Here is a 21,628-nt window from a genome sequence, read left to right as displayed (position 1 = left end):
GTTGACCATACCCTCTCTTAAGCTCTACGATCATGTCAGTGTAAACACCTCCCATGTCACGTGTGCCATGACACTACTTTGTTAATTATGCACTCCCATAAAACGCCGTTCGCATAATTAGGCACGCCTGCGTTCGGATCTCCACTCCCCCGTTTTCAAGCACCTTCCCCTGTTACCTCCCACAAACGCCTCAATCTGTCACTCAAACTACCGACCTGGCTGTGTCATAGCGGCTAGTTTGCGCATTGCAAACTTTACGCATGCGCAGTTAAGCGAACATCAGTGGCGTACGACCGTGCGGCCGCTTCGACCGACTCTGAATGAGGCTCTGTGCTCAAGTTGTTCCTATTGTCCCTAAACGCTCGTAGAGCTCTCTCATGTCTTCACTCCTTTTATTATGAATGCTCACCATTCATCTAACCTTCCAAGTCTTAAACAAAAGTGGGAGGTGGAGGTTGACCCAATGTGTAATGAATACTGGTCTCTGGCCCTTGGAAGTCCAAGAGAATCCACGACGGGTATTAGATTCCCGCAAATTAAATTATTTACACTACACAGGACTTACCTCACCCCTGTACCTCTCCTTCAATTTGGGGGCGTGCTGATGATATTTGTCTTAAATGTAGGTGTTCCCAAGAGACCTTTTGACATCTCCTTTGGTCCTGCCCAAAGGTGCACAGTTTCTGGGGCCAGGGATTGCATCATCAAATATACCCCAATCTGCTTTTACTCCGGCAGTTTGTACTCTTGGTACTTGGCTGAGGATGTTTTTGATAGGTACACTAGACAATACATTCTTCATTTATGTAACTTGGGCAAAATATGTATAGCAAGAGCATGGATGGCTACTACTGAGTTTCAAACGTGGGTAGCTCTAGTTAATACCACAATATCTCATGAGCAGTATTTATATACTACCAGTAAAGCTGAATCTAAGTTTGACCGAATTTGGTAAAGATGGTTACAATCTACACATGCTAAGTTGCTGCCGGATCAGCATACTTTACCTAGACTCTAAATATTATGTTATGTTTATTGATCGGGAGTCAGACTATGGTTGGATCTTGCTCAATGCTGTTTATATATGATTATCTAATGCATATTGGGAATGGAGGTTTCTACATTATGTGCCCTAGCATTTAAGCGTTAATGCTCTAGCGTGATATATATTCTATATTCTGTACTAGATGTTTTTGATACTATTCTGCACTGAGGGCCTGATTCAGCAAGGATCGCTGGTGCGATGGCGGCAGCAAGCTAGTACGCAGTTCTGCTGCACAATTATGCAAATGACTGCAATTGCAATGCCGCCACAGCCCACTTCCCGATACTCACATCCGTAATACCTTGCAAGTCTGCGAAAACATCGGTACCATCGGAGCCTCACGCACAATTAAGGCAGGTCAGACCTCACTCACAAACTGCTAAACTTCCTGACGGTATCTAGATTTCAGGCTGCGTATGACGTTGCAGGGGCTTAATTATACACGCCCCTGTAACAGCGTTGAGACGCACTGACACACCTGCGTTCGGTCAACCACCCCCCCCCTCACCACCCACAAACGGTACTTCCTGTCATTCACTCTACAACAGTGCCAGATTAAGGGCCACGTGGGCCTGGAGCTGAAATTTGCGAAGGGCCTATTTTATGCCACTGCAGGAGATGTGACTAAAGCTGAGGCAGTGGAGCGATTAAAAAAAAAAAATGTTTTTTTTATGTGAAAGTGTGTGTACTGTATAGTCTGCCTTTCCTTGAGTGTAAAAAAAATTAAAATTGTTCACTGATTATTGCCATATTTCTTTAAGTGTTCATCCCAGATACCCGGGTTGGGTACGGGATGCCAGGCGCTCGTGTTCCCGGCAGTCAGAATCCCAACGCCGGCATCCTGACAGGGTTAGGAAACCGACACCTGTCGGCCAGTATCCTAACCCTCCCCCACTCCCTCCCCCCGGAACCATAAACCTATCCCTCCCCCATTTAGCTTAAACCAAATCCTCCCTCCCCCCACAGCCTGAAACTAATCCTACCTCACCACAGCCTAAACCTAACCCACCCTGCAGCCTAACCCTCCCCCAAACCCCAATATCAGAGTAGTGGGTAGAGAGAAAGTGGGACAGAGCAGAGAGTGGGATGGGTGGACGGTGGGAAGAGGTGCCAGGATCCTTTATTCGTGCGGATGTATGTATGCACATACCTACATTAACACACACATGCATGCTTACCTGCTTTCTTCAACTCCTTTAATTTGCAGCTGCTGGCCACTGTGGGGGTGGGCAATTTTTGCAACTAAGCAATCGCAATTGCCGGTATTTTGCCCCCCATCCTGCCCACTTCACTAGAAAGTGGGCGGGATGCGGGAGATCCGCTCAGTCTTCTGGGGTACTACCTAAAAAAAAAAGGAGCCTCCCAGACTATACAGATAGAGTGGGTAAATATGTCTGTGTGTGTTTATATATGTGTTTATATATATATATATATATATATATATATATATATATATATATATGTAGAAATAACAGCGGCACTCACAGGGCTTGGATAAATAAGACTCACGACTCAGGTAGGTCAAAGTTCAACGTTGCAGTCTGGCGAGTTTTATCAAGAACTGGAGACAGAATATACAGTGCATACCTTTATACCAAGTGACATCCCATAGTGACCACGTGCAGCGCTCACCATGCCGTCGATGACGTCATCAGGGTGGGACAGAGCGCATACACGGTGATGTAGCCGCACCAAACGTGGTTGCCATGGTGAGTAACCAGGGCAACCCGATGATAATAAACAGACATATCTCTATAGCTGAAGCCTGCTAAACTCCCTGCCGCTAACGGCACTCACTGGGGAGAAAGCTTGCCTCAGATGTTAAACGGCAGCAACAGTGTTGAACTGCTCAATGAAACTAGACAACATAATGCACCAAATTGCGGCATACATCTAATAATAAAAAAACGGGTGAATGAAAGGGTGACAAAGTGGTACATGTGGGTAACTGTAACAAACAGCCGGACGCTATTTGCGGTCGTTCGTCCTGAAAATAGGGGTGGCTATTCAAATGAACCGTTCGCTCTTTGCGGTCTGTTCACGCCTCTAGGTCTGAACGAGCGAACAAAACTTGCGGTTGTTTTTTTAAAAAATACGCCCCCTGGCCGCTCGCATCCTACGTCATGTCCGCTATTTATTAGATTAATCGAGTACATCGACCAGCGTATGAACTGCTCGCTATTCTTGTGGTTGGTTTTTGCTACCACAATCTTGCGAGCAGTTCTGGCTATAAAATAACCAAGTGACGTGGTCAATGACGCTGCTGTATTAATTATGCACACCCTTAAAACGCCCGTTTTGACCTTTAAGCACGCCTGCGTTCGGATCTCCACTCCCCGTTTTCAAGCACCTTCCCCTGTTACCACCCACATACGCCTCATTCTGTCACTAAAAATAGCAGGCATTCGCTATTTAGCGGACAAACGATTTTCGGCCGCACTGACTGGTTCGCGCATGCGTATTACGATCCGTACGCATGCGCAGTTGGGCAGACATCGCTCCGAGCGAACGAGCGGTCGCTTACGAGCGGCTCTGAATCAGGCCCTTAATCAATAAAATGACTTACTGAGGTAAACTAACCTCTGCTTGACCACACTGGTCATAGAGAACCATAATGCATAGTAATGCATGGTTCTAACTGTATCAAAGAACGGTAGGTCATATGAAAAAGGAGTATAAACAGAACTGGGCCACTAAAAAGTGGCAATTCCATCATGCAATATAACCTAGTCGTAATGTGAGATGAAAATATTCAACAAACTCCACATAGTAATAAGCTGAACGAGTGGATTGAACTAATGAAATCCATCCACTGTGTGAAAAAATAAAGAAAAAGAAAATGGATAAAATGCAACCGCACCTGCGAGTGGAACTGCATCAGAAAGGATAACTCCATGTTACAGCACCAGGTATTCCTAGGTGGTCTCCCATACAAGTACTAACCTGGCCTACACTGCTTAGCTTCAAAGATCAGACGGTATAAGGCGTATCCAGTGTAGTGTGGCTGTAGCAGAAGAATAATAAATCCAAACATGATAGTACTGCGTGTGCCGCTGACCGAGACCCCAATGTAACAACACACAGTGGATGGATAATGGACAATAAAGATAACAAACAACATATCCATGAAAACAACCAATTATGAATAATGCAAGAATGCAAAATAACCAAAAACACTGATTAAGGCAGAAAAATGGGTAACCGATACCCCGTAAGTGTAAGTGTAAATAACAGGAAAAGGAAAGTTGTTCATTAAGACCAAATGGTGATATAGTATTCATTTTGTGTATCCAAAACGTTTCAAGTTGTAACAATTTCTTGTCCCTGTCACCTCCTCGTTTGTTCATAGGGACATGATCAATTAATTTGTACACCAAGGTGGATAACGAATGTCGAAAATTTTTGAAATGGCGAGCTACCGGTTGGTCTATTTCCTTTCCCTCTAAAGCTTGACGAATTGCCGTGCGATGTTGTGCCATTGTAATTCTGGCAGTGCAGGTGGTCTTCCCGATGTAGGCCAGTCCACAGAGACATCGAATCATATACACCACACATTTGGATGTACATGTTAATGTGTGTCTGATTGGGAAACGCCTCCCCGAATGTGGATGTACAATGTCTGGGCCAGTTTCCATGAAGCTGCATGTCGTGCAACCGGTTTCTTGGACAAAAAATGTTGTTCAATATTAGTAGGACCAAAGTTGATGTCGTTGTGTACCAGCCAATCCTTCAGATTTTTCCCACGTTTGTAGTCAAGCATAATCCTTGAATTTTGTAACGACTTGATGGAATTATCCGTGTTAATTATCGGCCAAAGGCGTTTGGCAGTGGAGTTGATAAATTTGCTGGCAATATTATGTTAATTAACAAATAACATTGTATCTATTTTGGTAGTTATTATATTGTTGGCTTGGTTTGTCTGTCCATGTGTTGATATTGCCCTAGTTTTGGCCGCAATTAAATCCTTGCGTCTATATTCACGTTGAGCGAATTTGGTTATCATACAATCAATTTCTTGCTCAGCTCGAAAGGGATCACTGGTAATCCTCAGTGCACGTAAAAATTGGGAATATGGAAGACTCCTTTTGAGCGATGTGGGATGATGGCTCTGTGCATGCGATCTCAGAAAGGCTCTTTTCTGCAGCCCCTCATTTCACTTGAGCCCACATTTTTGAAAGATTCCAATACTCTTTTGGATAAATTACACAGTTTAAATAATCTTCCACATGATCTACTCTGTGCACCATAGATGTCAACTCACTTTATACTAGCATACCACAACAGGAAGGTTGTGAATTCTTGGGAGCCTTTCTGAGATCACACTCTGAATATAAGGGCCCTAACATAGATTTTTTCCTGTGTCTATTGAAACAGACTTTGAATAACAATTATTTTCTTTTTGACAATAAGTTTTTCTCCAGAAGAAAGGCTGTGCCATGGGGTCTCATGTAGCACCTTCTTTTGCCAACATATACATGTTTTTTGTTGAAAAAGAACTCTTTCTCAACAATCTTGATTTCAACAAGTCTCTAATTTTTTTTTGTTCGATATATCGATGATATATTGGTACTGTGGTCCGGCTATGAAGAGGAGTTCATCAAGGTTATGTCCAAGATTAATACCATGCATCAATACATTACTTTTACTTATGAACAAAGTTACAGTAATGTACATTTTTTGGATCTAAACATTCATTGGTCTGGCACGGAATTTGATACCTCCATTTACCACAAACCAACAGACAGCAACACTCTACTGCATGCATTACTAAGCATTATTATTACTATTAAAAGAAAGAACGCACCGGAGAGCTCACCAACACCAAAAGACCCAGAAGACCACGGAAAACAATTGTGGTGGATGACAAAAGAATTATTTCCCTGGTGAAGAAAACCCCTTCACAACAGTTGGCCAAATCAAGAACACTCTCCAGGAGGTAGATGTATATGTGTCAAAGTCAACAATCAAGAGAAGACTTCACAAGAGTGAATATAGAGGGTTCACCACAAGATGCAAACCATTGGTGAGCCACAAAAACAGGAAGACCAGATTAGAGTTTGCCAAACAACATCTAAAAAAGCCATTACAGTTCTGGAACAACATCCTATGGACAGATGAGACAAAGATCAACTTGTACCAGAGTGATGGGAAGAGAAGAGAAGGAAAGGAACTGCTCATGATCCAAAACATGCCACCTCATCAGTGAAGCATGGTGGTGGTCGTGTCATGGCGTGGGCATGTATGGCTGCCAATGGAACTGGTTCCCTTGTATTTATTGATGATGTGACTGCTGACAAAAGCAGCAGAATGAATTCTGAAGTGTTTCGGGCAATATTATATGCTCATATCCAGTCAAATAATTCTGAACTCATTGGACGGCGCTTCACAGTGCAGATGGACAATGACCCGAAGCATACTGCATAAGCAACCAAGGAGTTTTTTAAGGCTAAAAAGTGGAATGTTATGCAATGACCAAGTCAATCCCCTGACCTGAATCCGATTGAGCATGCATTTCACTTGATGAAGACAAAACTAAAGGGAAAATGCCCCAAGAACAAGCAGGAACTAAAGACATTTGCAGTAGAGGCCTGGCAGAGCATCACCAGGGATGAAACCCAGCGTCTGGTGATGTCTATGTGTTCCAGACTTCAGGCTGTAATTGCCTGCAAAGGATTTGCAACAAAGTATTAAAAAGTGAAAGTTAGATTTAGGATTGTTTAGTTTGTCCCATTACTTTTGGTCCCTTAAAAAGTGGGAGGCACATATTGAAACTGTTGTAATTCCTACACCGTTCACCTGATTTGGATGTAATTACCCTCAAATTAAATCTGAAAGTCTGCAGTTAAAGCACATCTTGTTTGTTTCATTTCAAAGCCATTGTGGTGGTGAATAGAGGCCAAAATCTGAAAATTCTGTCAATGTCCCAATATTTATGGACCTGACTGTATTTCAAAAACATGTGGTCACAGAGAGGATTTATTTGCAAAGTGAGTGACAGGTAGTCAGCGTTTTGGGGAGGTAACAAGGGGTGGTTAGAAAAATGCTGGCGTTTCGGGAGAGTTTTCTGGGCGTGCCTCTGCAAAGTCATACAGAGCTGGAGAGGCCTTGGCGCCTTAGGTCAGGCACTCATTCTAAACCGGCATAGGCCTACTCAGAGGTTCGATGTGCGGCCGATGTCTCCGATGTTCCCACTTATGTACATGAGTGCTGGATGTCAGGTGCCGGAGAGGGGCGTCTCTGTGCACAAGTTGACGGCTGAGTCCTTAGCATATTTTCGCAAGTAGAAATTTTGCGTCAATCTCTGAATCGGAATCGGTATGTAATGCCGCCGGATAAAATACCGACGTGGGAAGCCCAGTGAAGATCCCGACCAGGGCTGGCAAGTACCCTAACCCTCCCTCTTCCCCCCTCTAACCCTGCCTTAGTGGTGCCTAACCCTAACCGACCCCCTTCACCCTCCCTAAACCTAACCTTTCCGGGTGGGGGGGGGGTCTGACCTTAACCTCCCCCCTAACCCCCCTTCCCCCAGTCTAACAATCCCCGGGGGGTGCATAACCCTAAGCCCCCGTGGGGTGCCTAAACTTTACCCTTTACCCCCGCGGCTAACAGACTTACCTTTGTTAGGGATGCCGGGCGTCGGGATTTTGGCGTGGGGCTAAAGATAGGCGTCGGGATTTCTTGGTGCTTCTAAATATATGCGTCAGGATTTTGGTGTGGGGCTAAAGATAGGTGTCGGGATTTCGGCATGGGGCTAAAGATAGGCGTTGGGATTTAGGTGCCTGTCTTTAGTCCCTGGTCGTGCTTCCAGCATCGGGATTCCGACAGGCGGCGCTATGTTAACTGCTTCCCCTCTGAATCATATCCTGTGAATATAAATGCTCTCAATAACTAAATGAAACAAAATTCAGTCATGCTGTGTTTGTGCCCATAGTCCAAAAAGCTTTTTTTTTTTATATACTGTTTTTTAATTAAGCTCAATAAACGACATAAGATTGTGTGCCGGCAACATTAGTCTTCAATTTCTGCCACTCAAGTTGTTTCCTCACTCGCAGCCTGACCTATTATTTTCTGTACTCTCTTTGCTAACAGAACACCCCTGTGTACAGGCCTTTTGGTCGCTGGCCTGTTACCACCCATACAAATCATATATTTAGTGTTTGTTTTCCATATATGAACGCCTACACAGGTCAGGGTGGGAGAGTGTAGAGTGTAGAGCGTATGCTCTGTGTGAAATATATAGAAATATAAAGCAATCTGTCTTACGGGGGATCACGTTCTAGGTGTAGGACTTACTGTGTGGTGTTGCTGAACACACCCTAAGAAGCGAATCTGTGTATTTCAGGGCTCATTTAGTATTCCTCTCCTAAAATAAGTACCTGACAGCATATTATCTCTAGAGAACCGTGTGTAGAGGCTATACAATAGGACAGCGTTTTATAGATACCATGGTACATTCTGTTCTCTTCTAGTTTCCTTTCGCAAAGCTAGTACAGGAAACACTGATGGGACATGTGGGGAAGGGGAGAGCCAAAAGCGGGGGATCTCTGTATCGCAGGAACAATTCATTTGTATAGATTGAATTTATAACTTCCTGAGACTTTTTTCTGTAACAATACTTTTCCTGAATGTAAACAGTCAGATTTACAGATACATATACAGTATGAACCCGAGGATTCATGTGGGCATTATATAAAGGTGCAGCAGTATATAGTGCGGGAAATTTGATGAGTTATGATTAGGGATGTGCGGAAAAGGTAGACAGGGGAGGCAGTGCCTCACCTGCCATACACTTTTTACTCCAGAGTTTTGACCATAAACATTATTAGAATAATACAAAGAAGATATGTATAATATTTTCTAGAATTTTTTCTTATAATTTCAATAGTCAGAACTTTGGAGCAGAGCGGTAACTAGACTTTTTGGTGCCCGATGCCAGAGAGAGCATTGGCGCACCCCCCAATTTTTAAATAGGGACATAAGATAGTGCACCTGTAAAAGGGCCATGGCCTCATGGGGAAGGGCCAGGGAAGAGACAGGGGAGGCCAGGAGATGCTGGGGATAAAAGAAGAGGAAGCTACAAGTGAGAATGATGATAATAAACAAAAACAATTGACAGGCCCAAACAGCGCCCCCTGCCCTGCGGTGCCCTGTGCCATGGCACTGGTCGCACTACCCTAGTTACGGCCCTGCTTTGGAGCAGGTTGAGTCTCCCATATCCAAAATGCTTGGGACCAGGGGTATTTTGGATATCGGAATATTCCGTATTTTGGAATATTTGCATACCATAATGAGATCTTGAGAATGGGACCCAAATCTAAACACAGAATGCATTTATGTGTTATATACACCTTATACACACAGCCTGCAGGTAATTTTATACAATATTTCTAATAATTTTGTGCATAACAAAAAGTTGTGTACATACATGAAATTAGTTTATGTTTCATATACACCTTATACACAGAGCCTGAAGGTTATTTTATACTGTATTTTAATAATGTTGTGCTTTAAACAAAGTTTGTGTACATTGAACCATCAGAAAGCAAATGTTTCACTTTCTCACTCATGGTAAAAAAAAATCCGTATTTCGGAATATTTGGATATGGGAGACTCAACTTGTGTACCTAAGTATGACAGGAAAGGCTCTGCTTCACCTGCCTCACCTGACCGCACATCACTGGACAAGATAGACCAAAAACAATTTGTGAACGTCCCTGTTAGGCTCATTTAAAAATGTGGAACATAAATGCAGCTTTGTTTTTACCATAGAAGAGTAGGGGCACCTCTAATGTACAATAGAAGAGCATGGGTTATCGGGCCAAGGTGGCACAGCCTGCGAGGTGGGCAAAATTGCGTCACCGTCCAATGGGCGGAGCTGAGACGTTTAATTTTTCTTCCGTACTTATAAACATAGTAGAGATTTATATTTTGAGATTAGTTTATTCAAATCTTAGATGAGTGGATTGGGAAATCGTGCCTATCTGTGTGGCGAAGGAGGCATATCTGCGTCACACAATACCTATTTGCAGCATTCCCATAGCAACCAATCAGAAATTAGTACTGATTAATTAGGTGCAAATCAGCGTAATTAAAGCTCATACCTGATTGGCTTTTATGTGTTGCAAAATGTATTGTAATATTTAAGCCGTATAGCTAAATAAACCTTTACACTGTACATTCACTTGACCCGTTGGCACTTTTGGTCCACCTAACAATACAGCTTTACAGTGCACACTTACCTCTGCCCTATCTGCTACCTGGCCTTATGTAATAAAACCATTTTGCTTTTAGATTGTAAGCTTGTGCAGACAAGTTCCTCTTTATCTTTGCATCTGCTTGTTTAGGTAGTGTTATTATAACGCAGTGCAAGTTTTGCCAATATCTGTGCTGATGATGATTTTCAGCCATGCATTTATAGGTCAGCATATTTTTTATTGCCATATACTGTATGTGTATACGGCAAACATAATATTAGCATTTCTCGAAGCGCCTCAGTCTGTTCTAGGACTGACCAGCACCTGTGTGTGTTTCTATGTGGGAAGGCACCAGGGCACTTTATGCTTTTTCTTGGACCTGTGAATGTGTTGTGTGTGTGTGTGTGTGTGTGTGTGTGTGTGTGTGTGTGTGTGTACCCAGTCTAGGTTGGGTTAGATCACACCCCCTGACGAAGTCCTTGGTTGACGAAACTAGTTGGGCGTGGTTTGGTGTCTGATGTTGGACGTGGTGTCGTCACAAGCTGAGTCCCAAGCTGTTTGCTGGACGAGACTGCCGCTTTGTATAGCGTGGGTATCCATCACCCCGGGTGTGTTCCGGAGGGTTGAGTGTGGGCAGGCCGCTGTTTAATTTGATGTATGTGAGCTTATTACACTTAGTAAAAGTGATAGTTATTTTTTAGTCACGTGGATGCGCCTTATCTTCTTCTCATTATATATATATATATATATATATATATATATATATATTTACTACAGCTCCACTATGCTCTCAGCAGGGATTCATTGTATTCTAAGATGAAAAGCACCCAAGGAAACTAAAGTATTAAGCATATTAGTAAACGACTCAATAAGAGGACATGTACTGTAGATGCCACTAAAGTCAATGAAAGGGGAATATTAATGAAAACAGGGTGTATGCACCTTCTGGACCAGCGCTGGCAGACAATATGGCGGCATGGGTGATAAGTCACTGTGTATACCATGTGGGGCGTAGATTGAGTCCTTTTTATATTCAAAAATGTAGAATTGTAGGCTCATAGTAGAAGCAGAAACACACAGTGACAAGACCAGATATCACCACAGTTATTATGTACAACAAAGTGACCCTTGTATGATAATAGATCATTAAAGTAAGTGGTTTTCCTCAATGCAATTAGATTTGTTAAACAATAAACAGAACCTGAGGAGAGGATGTCGCAGACAATAGGAAGCGTGAAATGAATGTCAACAATTATGTCTACAAAGTGAACTTGCCTTTGGGGTTGTATCCTGAACAGCATCTATCTTTGTCTTATCACGGAGTCAGTGACAATCTGTAACTTCTTATGAGTATGAGGGATCAGAGGGTACGTTACTATTTACCTCCAGATATGAGCATAGCAGGGATGGAAACAGGAGACATTCCAAAACGTTTACATTAAGTATCAGTTATAGGTTACATTCATTTATGGGTCAGGTTCAGAAAGTCAGTGTAATCATCACTTGATGCAATAGGAAATATAAAGTTGACTATTCAGTGTAATAATAATAATACAGGTGGAGTCTCCCATATCCAAATATTCCGAAATACGGATTTTTTTTTTAGCATGACTGAGATAGTGAAACCTTTGCTTTTTGATGGTTCAATGTACATAAACCTCGTTTAAAGCACAAATTATTGAAAATATTGTATAAAATTACCTGCAGGCTGTGTGTATAAGGTGTATATAACACATAAATGTATCCTGTGCTTAGATTTGGATCTCTTTCCCAAGATATTTCATTATATTATGCAAATATTCCAAAATACGGAATATTCCGATATCCAAAATACCCCTGGTCGCAAGCATTTTGGATTTGGGAGACTCAACCTGTAGTAATCTAGGGATGATCTATAGTAGGGATGTAGCTCAACCAAAGTGGGTGTCCATAAATGTTTACTTTGCCCCCAGCATGCCTTAAAATGTGTATACACACTTGTACAGAGATGCAGTCAGGAAGCCGATGGCCGAAATGCCGACCGCCAGCTTCCCGACTGTCAAATCCTGTCAAGGTACTAAAATCCCGATGCCTGTCATTAGACCTACGCTGGGAGCCCGGCATACCGAACGAAGGTAAGCGGGCGCGGACAGCCGCGCGCGGGGGGGGGTGTTAGGTTTTAGGGCTCCCGGGGGGCTTAGGGTCAGGCACCCCCCGGGAGGGTTGGGTTCAGGCTAGGGGAAGGGGGGTTAGGGTTAGCGTTAATCACCCCCCCCCCTGGGAGGAGGTTAGCGTTAATCACCCCCCCCCCGGGTGACTTAGGTTTACGCTGTGGGGAAGGGGGGGTTAGGTTTAGGCACTTAGAGGGGGGGTTATTGTTAGGCACTAGGGAGGGAGGCTAGGGTTAGGTGGGGCGTAGGGTTGGCAAATACTTACCTTTGGAGCTGTCAGGATCTTCACTGCTGCCGGACATAGGTCTTTCATACTGATCCCCTTGTACAGATGTGTCCTCTCCCATCTAGCCTCAGTTTGCCATGCAGCGTGATATGCCTGGCATGAGTGAGCTGCCAGGTCCCGTTTAGCTCTGCTAGCGTCTGGCGTCTTCTTTTTTGCTGAAAATGCGTCTAAGTCGCAAATGCAACTAGGATGAGACTGTGCTGATTAATATGATATGTGATACTTGTATATCTGCGTGCCACTGTGACTAAAAACGGAACTTGCTGTGGAAAAAAAGCTGCGGCCGCTGTATCATAGCACTTCACATTCTGAGTGAGAGACTCAGTCGCACAATTACTCAGCACAGTCTCCTGGTTTGGCCTAATTGCATTACGACTTAATTGTCCGGCGCTAGCAGAGTCTCACGGGACCAGGTGCACCAAGAGGGGCTGTTTGGCACGACTGCAGCAAAAAAACAGTGAGGACACATCTGTATGTCTGACAGCAAAGCAGCTATACCTAGCAATGTGCTTAACTCAACGTTAGGATTCGCTTCCAGGTTGGACTGACAGGATTCTGTACAGCCAGATCCAGATTAGGGATGGACACCGACGATGAGGTCATGGATACCTGATGGCTTCTGCTTTACCATTAATGGTTGGGGCAGTGCAGAGGGCAGGATCCACGTGTGCGCAAAGCGGAGAGAACAGGAACTTCCGCCATTGGAGCTTCACCATCGAATACTGAAACCTTCGCCTTGGGATGTAAACTATCAATAGTCGATGTCCTTCCCTAATTCAAATCATAATTTCCTAATCCACTGGAATCTGGACTGTCCTACCAATATCGGAACAGCTGGAGAGTGTGCATTGCATATGCAAATTAGGAATTAGATTCCCTTAATTATTTAGCTGACTCTTGTAAATGTTTTGGGTATTTTCCAAATTCCAATATTGTTCAGCAGGTATTTCAGAAATAATTTATATGCAGTGTGATAGGATCATTGGTAAAGTGGTCTGTGGTAGGTACATTTGTCCCAGATTCCTGTCTTATGTGTTTTAAACCCCCAGGAGAAAGTCTGCAGTGTAGCAGGCTTGAGTTTCGGCTTTTTGAAAAGCCGGTTTGGGACCTGGGGGTTGTGGGTGAGAGGAGAGGGAGGGCTCCACCCACGGCCACTCCAGGTTTTGGTTCTCGCAGCCTGGTAACAGGCTTGTTAGGGTTTCCACCTGAGAGTGGCCAATATAAGCCTAGTGTGTTGAGGGCTGATTGTCTCACCTGGGAGAGCAGACAGGGAGTTTGCTCAGAGACACTTGGAAAACCTATCTGTGAGTGTTGTGCTGTGCCTTTGTTGCTGGCGAGGGCATTAGGCTCTGCCAGGTTCTGGTAGTGAGGGAACTACCTGTGAAGTTAGTGCCCCGACAGGGCTAGGATTTATGTTTATGTTGTCTTTATGTTATTTCTGACATTGTACAATAAAGACTGGCGCCGACCAGCTTGTACTTGCATCCAGACTGGTGTGCTGCTTCCCTGCTGCTGTGTGTGTGTGTAAGGAAGGAGTCCTCTACCCAGGAGAGGGACCCCCTAACCTAACTGTGTCACAATATGGTGGAGAATGCGGGCACCCACACACACTGAAGTTGCAGCAAGAGGAAAACTTTCCATTTAAAAATTAAAGGGACAGACACCCAAGTTGTGAGTGTGGAAATAACACTGTGTCCTTGGAGTCCCATAGAGGAGGCGTCAGCCAATGCTCAGAGAGGCAAGGTTCAGCTTCCAACCTACACCCCAGGACAAAATGGAGGAAGTTATTAAGGCCTTGCTCCAAGCTACAGCAGCTCAGCAGGAGACTAACAAACTTCAACAGGTCTCCATCGAGGAAAACAGACAGGCCATAAAAGAGGTGTTACAGCACCTGGTCGCCCGACCCAGAGATGTTAATACTGGTCCTCCCACCACCACTCACTCCGTACGAGCCAGTCACTTCCTCCAAAAGATGACTTCGGGCGATGATGTGGAGGCCTATCTCGCCGCAATTGAAAGAACGGCCGAAAGGGAGAGTTGGCCCAAGGAGCAGTGGGCAAGTCTGGTGGCACCTTTTTGTCTGGGGAGCCACAAAAAGCATATTTCGACTTATTGCCTGGCTGATGCCAAGGCCATAAAAAACTAAAACAGGAGATCCTAACTCGCTTGGGAGTCACCACCTTTGTTCGTGCCCAACGGGTCCACCGCTGGGAGTTTCATATGGATAAGCCTCCACGTTCACAGATGCATGACCTCGTCCATCTGTCCTCAAAATGGCTACAGCCCGAGACGCTGACTGGACCACAGATCGTGGAAAGGGTCGTGATGGACCGGTACCTGCGATCGTTACCTGCGACTGTGCGCAAGTGGGTGAGCCATGCAGACCCTAAGTCCGCGGACCAGTTGGTCGAGCTGGTGGAGAGGTACGTGGCGGCTGAGGAGCTGATGAGTATGCCCCACCGAGCCCCGATGGCGCACCGGCGAACTCCCACAGACACTAGTAAGACTGTTCCAGGGGAGAAGGGTGCTGGGCGGTGGAATGTACCTAAGACTGAGGGTGTAGAACCTGGAGACAGGCCTGCCAGGCCAGGAAGGTTCTTGCCCCGTAAACGACTAGACATTAATATGATTCAGTGTTTCCGGTGTGGTGACTTCGGCCATATTTCCGCTAATTGTTCACTTACAACTGAACCTATGCAATGTGATACTGCTCATGTCTACCGCAGGGCGTCTTTCTTTGCACAGACAGCCTGTACGGCTGACCGGCAGGCTGAGACTGATAAGCACATGTGTGTACTCACTGTAGGTGGCAACCGAGTAGAGGCACTGTTAGACTCTGGTAGCTTGGTGACACTTATAAAAGCTGAGCTGGTGAACCCCTTGAGGCATACAGGGAAAACTGTTGGTGTGACCTGCATACATGGGGATAATCGATATTATGTTACTGCCGAGGTGAACATCGAGACACCATGTGGCTCTGCTATAGTTTCTGTGGGTTTGGTGCCTGATCTGATGTACGATGCAATATTGGGGAGAGACTTTGCTCACTTCTGGAAATTGTGGGAAAGCCGTTTTGTTCCAGAAGTGAACAACCCCGGTCCACTTGAGAAGGTTGTCGATATAGTGGAGGAGGGAGTTTCTTCTGAGTCAGAGTTATTCCCTTTTCCTACTATGGTTGGCGAACTAGAGAATGCGGAGCGTGACGGTGGCCCGCCAACTGATGTGCCTCCCATTGAGGTGGGAAGTGTTGTTGGGCCAGTTGATCGTCTGCCTGATTTAGAGGTCAGAAGAGAGGTCTTTGCCGTGGAGCAGTTGAATGACCCTACTTTGGTAAAAGCCAGGGAGAATGTAAAAGTAGTTGATGGTAAACCCATAGACCCTGATAGTCCTTTGTCCTATCCCCACATGGTAATGTGTCAGGATTTGTTATATCAGGTGACTAAGAAAGGGGAAGATGTTGTGGAACAACTAATAGTTCCATTGCCTATTATAGAGGTGCCGATAGTGAGAGAGCACCTGAAACAGGCTCAACAGGCACAGCAGAGTGTATACAACCGTAATACTCGGTTACGCAGCTTTGCTCCTGGGGACAGAGTGTTAGTGTTGGTTCCCACTGTGGAAAATAAACTTTTGGCTAAATGGCAAGGCCCCTTTGAAATTTTAGAAAGAGTGGGACAGGTCAATTACAAAGTTTACCAGCCGGGGAAAAGAAAGCCGGAACAGATATACCATATAAATCTGTTAAAGCCCTGGAAAGATAGAACGGTACTGTTGGCAATTCAACAACAAGAGGTCAAGGAGTTTCTGGTCAGAAATAGGGTGCTGTTCTCTGACGTACCTGGGAAAACCTCGGTCGTTAAACATGACATCATCACTGACCCAGGGGTTAAAGTTAATCTAAAGCCCTATAGGTTACCAGAAGCACCAAGAGCATCGGTGTCGAAAGAAATTAAAAATATGCTAGAGTTAGGGGTTATTGAAGTATCACATAGTGAATGGTCAAGTCCCATTGTGTTGATTCCAAAGCCCGACGGGAGTGTGCGTTTCTGCAATGACTTCCGAAAGTTGAACAGTGTTTCAAAATTCGATGCCTACCCGGTGCCACAGTGGAGAAGGAGGCGTTGGCCATAAAGTGGGCATTAGAGGCTCTCAGGTACTACTTGGTTGGAAGAAAGTTCAAATTGATCACTGACCATGCCCCTTTGAAGTGGATGTCCGAAAATAAGGACAGTAATGCGAGAATTACGAGATGGTTCTTGGCGTTACAAACTTTAAAATTTTCAGTGGAACACAGGCCAGGAAGCCAGCTGGCCAATGCTGACGCGTTGTCACGCGTTCATTGTTTGGGGGCTTCAGTTGTTCCGCCCCACAGGTCGAAACAAAGGGGGTGGATATGTGATAGGTTCATTGGTAAAGTGGTCTGTGGCAGGTACATTTGTCCCAGATTCCTGTCTTATGTGTTTTAAAGCCCCAGGAGAAAGTCTGCAGTGTAGCAGGCTTGAGTTTCGGCTTTTTGAAAAGCCGGTTTGGGACCTGGGGGTTGTGGGTGAGAGGAAAGGGAGGGCTCCACCCACGGCCACTCTAGGTTTTGGTTCTCGCAGCCTTGTAACAGGCTTGTTAGGGTTTCCACCTGAGAGTGGCCAATATAAGCCTAGTGTGTTGAGGGCTGATTGTCTCACCTGGGAGAGCAGACAGGGAGTTTGCTCAGAGACACTTGGAAAACCTATCTGTGAGTGTTGTGCTGTGCCTTTGTTGCTGGCAAGGGCATTAGGCTCTGCCAGGTTCTGGTAGTGAGGGAACTACCTGTGAAGTTAGTGCCCCGACAGGGCTAGGATTTATGTTTATGTTGTCTTTGTTATTTCTGACATTGTACAATAAAGACTGGCGCCGACCAGCTTGTACTTGCATCCAGACTGGTGTGCTGCTTCCCTGCTGCTGTGTGTGTGTGTAAGGAAGGAGTCCTCTACCCAGGAGAGGGACCCCCTAACCTAACTGTGTCACAGCAGATTTTACCTGCAATGCTCTGGGCCTCACTGCTCCTCCTATATCTCCAGCTCATGTCCTCATATACGCCCTCCTGCCCTCTTTGCTATGCTACTGGTTGCTGCCTCTCCTCCTCCCTGATCACCACCTCCCACTTTCATAGTCAGGATTTCTCATAGGCTGCTCCTGACCTCTGGAACGACCCTCCCTCGCTCCATCAGACTTTCATCCAGCCTTATAGAGGGCCCTTAACACTATTTTTTTTTCGTTCTATCTTACCATGCTTCCTCCTAACTTTACAGTCTGTGCTCATATCTCCTATAGATTGTTAGTGCATATAATCTGGGTCCTCAATTAGCGCGTATAATCGGGGTCCTCAAACCTTTACATTCTCTACATAATTCTGCTAATTGTACACTATAATTATACATCTATGTGAATTTATACACTGATTAATCTGTTCTTCTGCATTGTATTATCAGTGTTATCCATTTGTAGGTACTACAGGGGTTGGGTATGCGATGCTGGTGCCCGGGAACCCGTCTGTCAAAATAATGACACCGGCATCCCGACAGGGTTAGGATACTGACACCTGTCGGTAGGTATCCTAACCTTTCTCCTTCCCATAACCCTCCCTCCCTGGTGCCTAAACCTAACCCCCCACCCCCCACCCAGTGCCTAAACCTAACCTCCCCTCCCCACACCCTATACCTAACCCTCCCCCCCCCAGTACCTGATCCTAACCCTCCCCCTAGCCCCTAACCCTCCCCCTCTCCCTAATTACCTTTGGGATGCCGGGATTCTGAGAGGTATCAGGATTCCAGCGCCGGTATTCTAAGCTCCGGCATCCCCTTTGCCGGGATATTGACCGCATCCCTGCAACAGAATCCTTATAGCACCTTGTAAATAATTTGTTAGAATATTAGAAGACGCAAAGGAAAGGAACATGTAAGCATAAAAATATCCTTATAATGTAGAGAGAGTATGTTATTCATTATAATACACACATAGTTCTCATCTATACTAAACGGAAGACATGCTACACGGATATATATACGAGTTTATACTTGTAGTGTTCACTCTAGCTCCGGCGGCAGGCAGGGCGCCGGAGCTAGAGAGGGCACTTCCGTGCGAGCGGCGAAGGCGCGCCCGAAAAAGGGCCTTGGCCATTGAAAAGGGGGCATGTCTATAAGACTCGTCCCCTTTTCGTCACTTATGGGGGCGTACCCGGCACTTACAGACAGGCCGGGCAGCCCCCAAGCGCTGCCGACAGGGAGAATAGATGCCGGGCGCATGCGCCCGCCATCTATTCTCCAGCGGTGACCGGGTCACCGCACATTTCCCCACCCGCGGGACACTGCGACCCGCGGGTGAAGACGGCACCCGCAGGCTGTGAGGGCAGGGCGCTTTTTGCCCTCCAGAAGTAGGGCAGGGCGCCGCGCCCCGCTAAAACAGCCTAGCGGGAACGCTATACTTGTACATATATATATTTTCTCAATTTATGCACTGATACTGTACTTGGAGAAATGTCAAACTATATTATCAGGCTCCCATATTGCCAGATATTGTACTATCACCAAGTGTGGTGAGATAAGGGATTATACTGCTTGATAGGGGAGGTCCACAAAATAGAAGACAGCATCTGAATGGACGCTAGCTGCTACAGTCCGATTAGGTGTTGCCTTTCATTCATAATGTGCATTGGACTCTCAGGTGATTGTTGCTTGGAGAGGAAGTGGTAGCTGTATAGTGTTAACGGTCTACTAGAGCTGTAGACATTAAGGGCCTGATTCAGACTCACTCGCAAGCGGCTGTCCGCTCGCAAGTGGGTCGATGTTGTGCTCTGCGCATGACGGCGGGAGCTCCGTCGTGTGCATGCGCCAGACGCGACGAGCGAAGGACTTTCCTTCGCTCGTTGTGTCTGGTCAAAGGGGGCGTGCTGTCGATGTTGATTGACAGCACGCCCCCTTTGGTGGGCGTGCCGGGGGCGTGCCTCCCTGACGGGGGCGTTCCCACGGGAACGCCTACCGTCAGAAGCCGGCCCACTGACATCACTAGTGATGTCTAGTGACATCACTAGTGATGTCAGTGGGAGTGATTTTAGCTCTGATAGAGCCAAAATCACTCCGGGGCTTGCGGTTGAAAACCTCAACCGCAGGCTCCAGCTCGCAGTTTCGATGGTCACGATGGTCACGACCATCGCGGCCATCAAACTGCACGCTCATATAGGCTGTGGGTGGTGACCCACAGCTATACGAGCGTCCAGGAGGACGCTCCATAATTATGGAGGGTGGCCCTCATTCAGAGCGTGCGCTCTGCTCAGAGCGTATGGCTCTGAATGAGGGCCTAAGGCCCTCATTCAGAGCCGTTCGCTATTTGCGGTCGTTCGTTCAAAAACAAGGGGTGGCTATTCAAATGATCCGTTCGCACATTACAGTCTGTTCACACCTCTAAGTCTGAACGAGCGAGCAAAACATACGCTCGTCTATTTGTTAAAAACGCCCCCTGGCCGCTCGCACCATACGTCATGTCTGCTATTTATTAGATTAATCGAGTACATCGTACAGCGTATGAACTGCTCGCTATTCTTGTGGTTGGTTTTTTCAACCGCTATTTTGCGAGCACTTCTGAGTAAAAAAAAAACAAGTGACGTGGTCAATGACGCTGCTATATTAATTATACACTCCCTTAAAAGCCCGTTTTGACCTTTAAGCACGCCTGCGTTCGGATCTCCACTCCCCGTTTTCAAGCACCTTCCCCTGTTACCACCCACATACGCCTCATTCTGTCACTCAAAATAGCAGGCACTCGCTATATTGCGTACAAACGATTTTCGGCCGCATGACTGGTTCGCGCATGCGTACTAAAAACGGTACGCATGCGCAGATGTGCGAACATCGCTCGGAACGAGCGTACTGCCGCTAGCGAGTGGCTCTGAATGAGGGCCTAAGTTCAGAGTCAACGACACAGGCGTATAATGCTGTGATGGCATATGTGCCAATATATTGGCCCAAGGAATGTAAAAAAAAGTCTACCTATGTTTCATCAGGTCTAAAGTAACGAAATGTTTTTAAATAAGGGAAAACACGGGTGAATAAGAGGTAGGGCTGGTGGAGCTAGAACAATAAGAACATTAGAACGCTAAAAAGTAGCACAAAGTATTTCTGCTCAGTCAACTCCTACATATCCCTGTGCAAGTACGTTTGGAGAGGGAGGGTCTAGTCCAGCATGCAGCCAATCAGAGCCTGTAAGACCAGCACAGAATGTTTAACCATTGATGGTGGCATCAGTGTTTTAATTTGATGGCAAGAAATCATGATCGACGGGAACCATTGATGGTTTGCACCATCGCCGAACATACCTACGTGTGCTACACAGCAGGTGGCGGGTCAGTCAAAGAAGGTGTAGCTATGCAGGCCACATGGGGGGTATCGGGCTTATGTGTTGAGCAACCTGTGCCAACTAAAAAAAGAAAACCATCACCATGCTCCAAGGATGGCCATCAATGACCATCCTGAATATGAGCCTCTATTCAAATCAGTGCTGAAACATTTCAATGTGAAATGCGTCTTAATGAGACCTATTTCCCTGCTGTGGCTGCTGTGTTACTCTCAGACGGCTGCAGCGAGGAAGTTGGAATATATACACTAATTAGAACTGTCCGATATTATAGAGTTATGTAAGTCTGCAATGGAAAGTGTGCATCAATCATGTTGTTCTCACAATATACTTAGTTACAGGGTGTTGGTGGGAAAGTCACCTCATAAATATTGTCTGAATGGCTGTACAAACAGCACTTTAATCACAATAGGTGACCTTGAGGCTGCAGACGCGGCTTTTCCCGTAGAGGCAGCGTGAAGTGACACAGGTTGGAGTATTGCTGTTATACTGGCTTTTGTTTGGTGATTGTTTACTGGTGGAATGTTATTTCTGTGTGATATATGACCTGTGTGTGTTTGTGTTTCTTTTA

At 45.6% G+C, this 21,628-nt stretch overlaps 1 protein-coding gene and 1 pseudogene across 2 annotated transcripts in view; one reads left to right on the top strand and one right to left on the bottom strand.

Moving 5' to 3' along the window:
- Positions 1-21,628, top strand: part of MINDY4 (MINDY lysine 48 deubiquitinase 4) — a 171,139-nt gene that overhangs the window by 50,938 nt on the left and 98,573 nt on the right. The gene's annotated exons all lie outside the window — the stretch shown is intronic.
- On the bottom strand, positions 3,940-4,057 carry LOC148510587 (5S ribosomal RNA; annotated as a pseudogene).

This window comes from Taudactylus pleione, unplaced genomic scaffold (genome assembly GCF_031769625.1).
Source record: "Taudactylus pleione unplaced genomic scaffold, aTauple2 ptg000314l, whole genome shotgun sequence".
Lineage (NCBI taxonomy): Eukaryota > Metazoa > Chordata > Amphibia > Anura > Myobatrachidae > Taudactylus > Taudactylus pleione.
The sequence above is the reverse complement of the archived record's forward strand: the minus strand, read 5'-3'. Positions and strand labels throughout refer to the sequence as shown.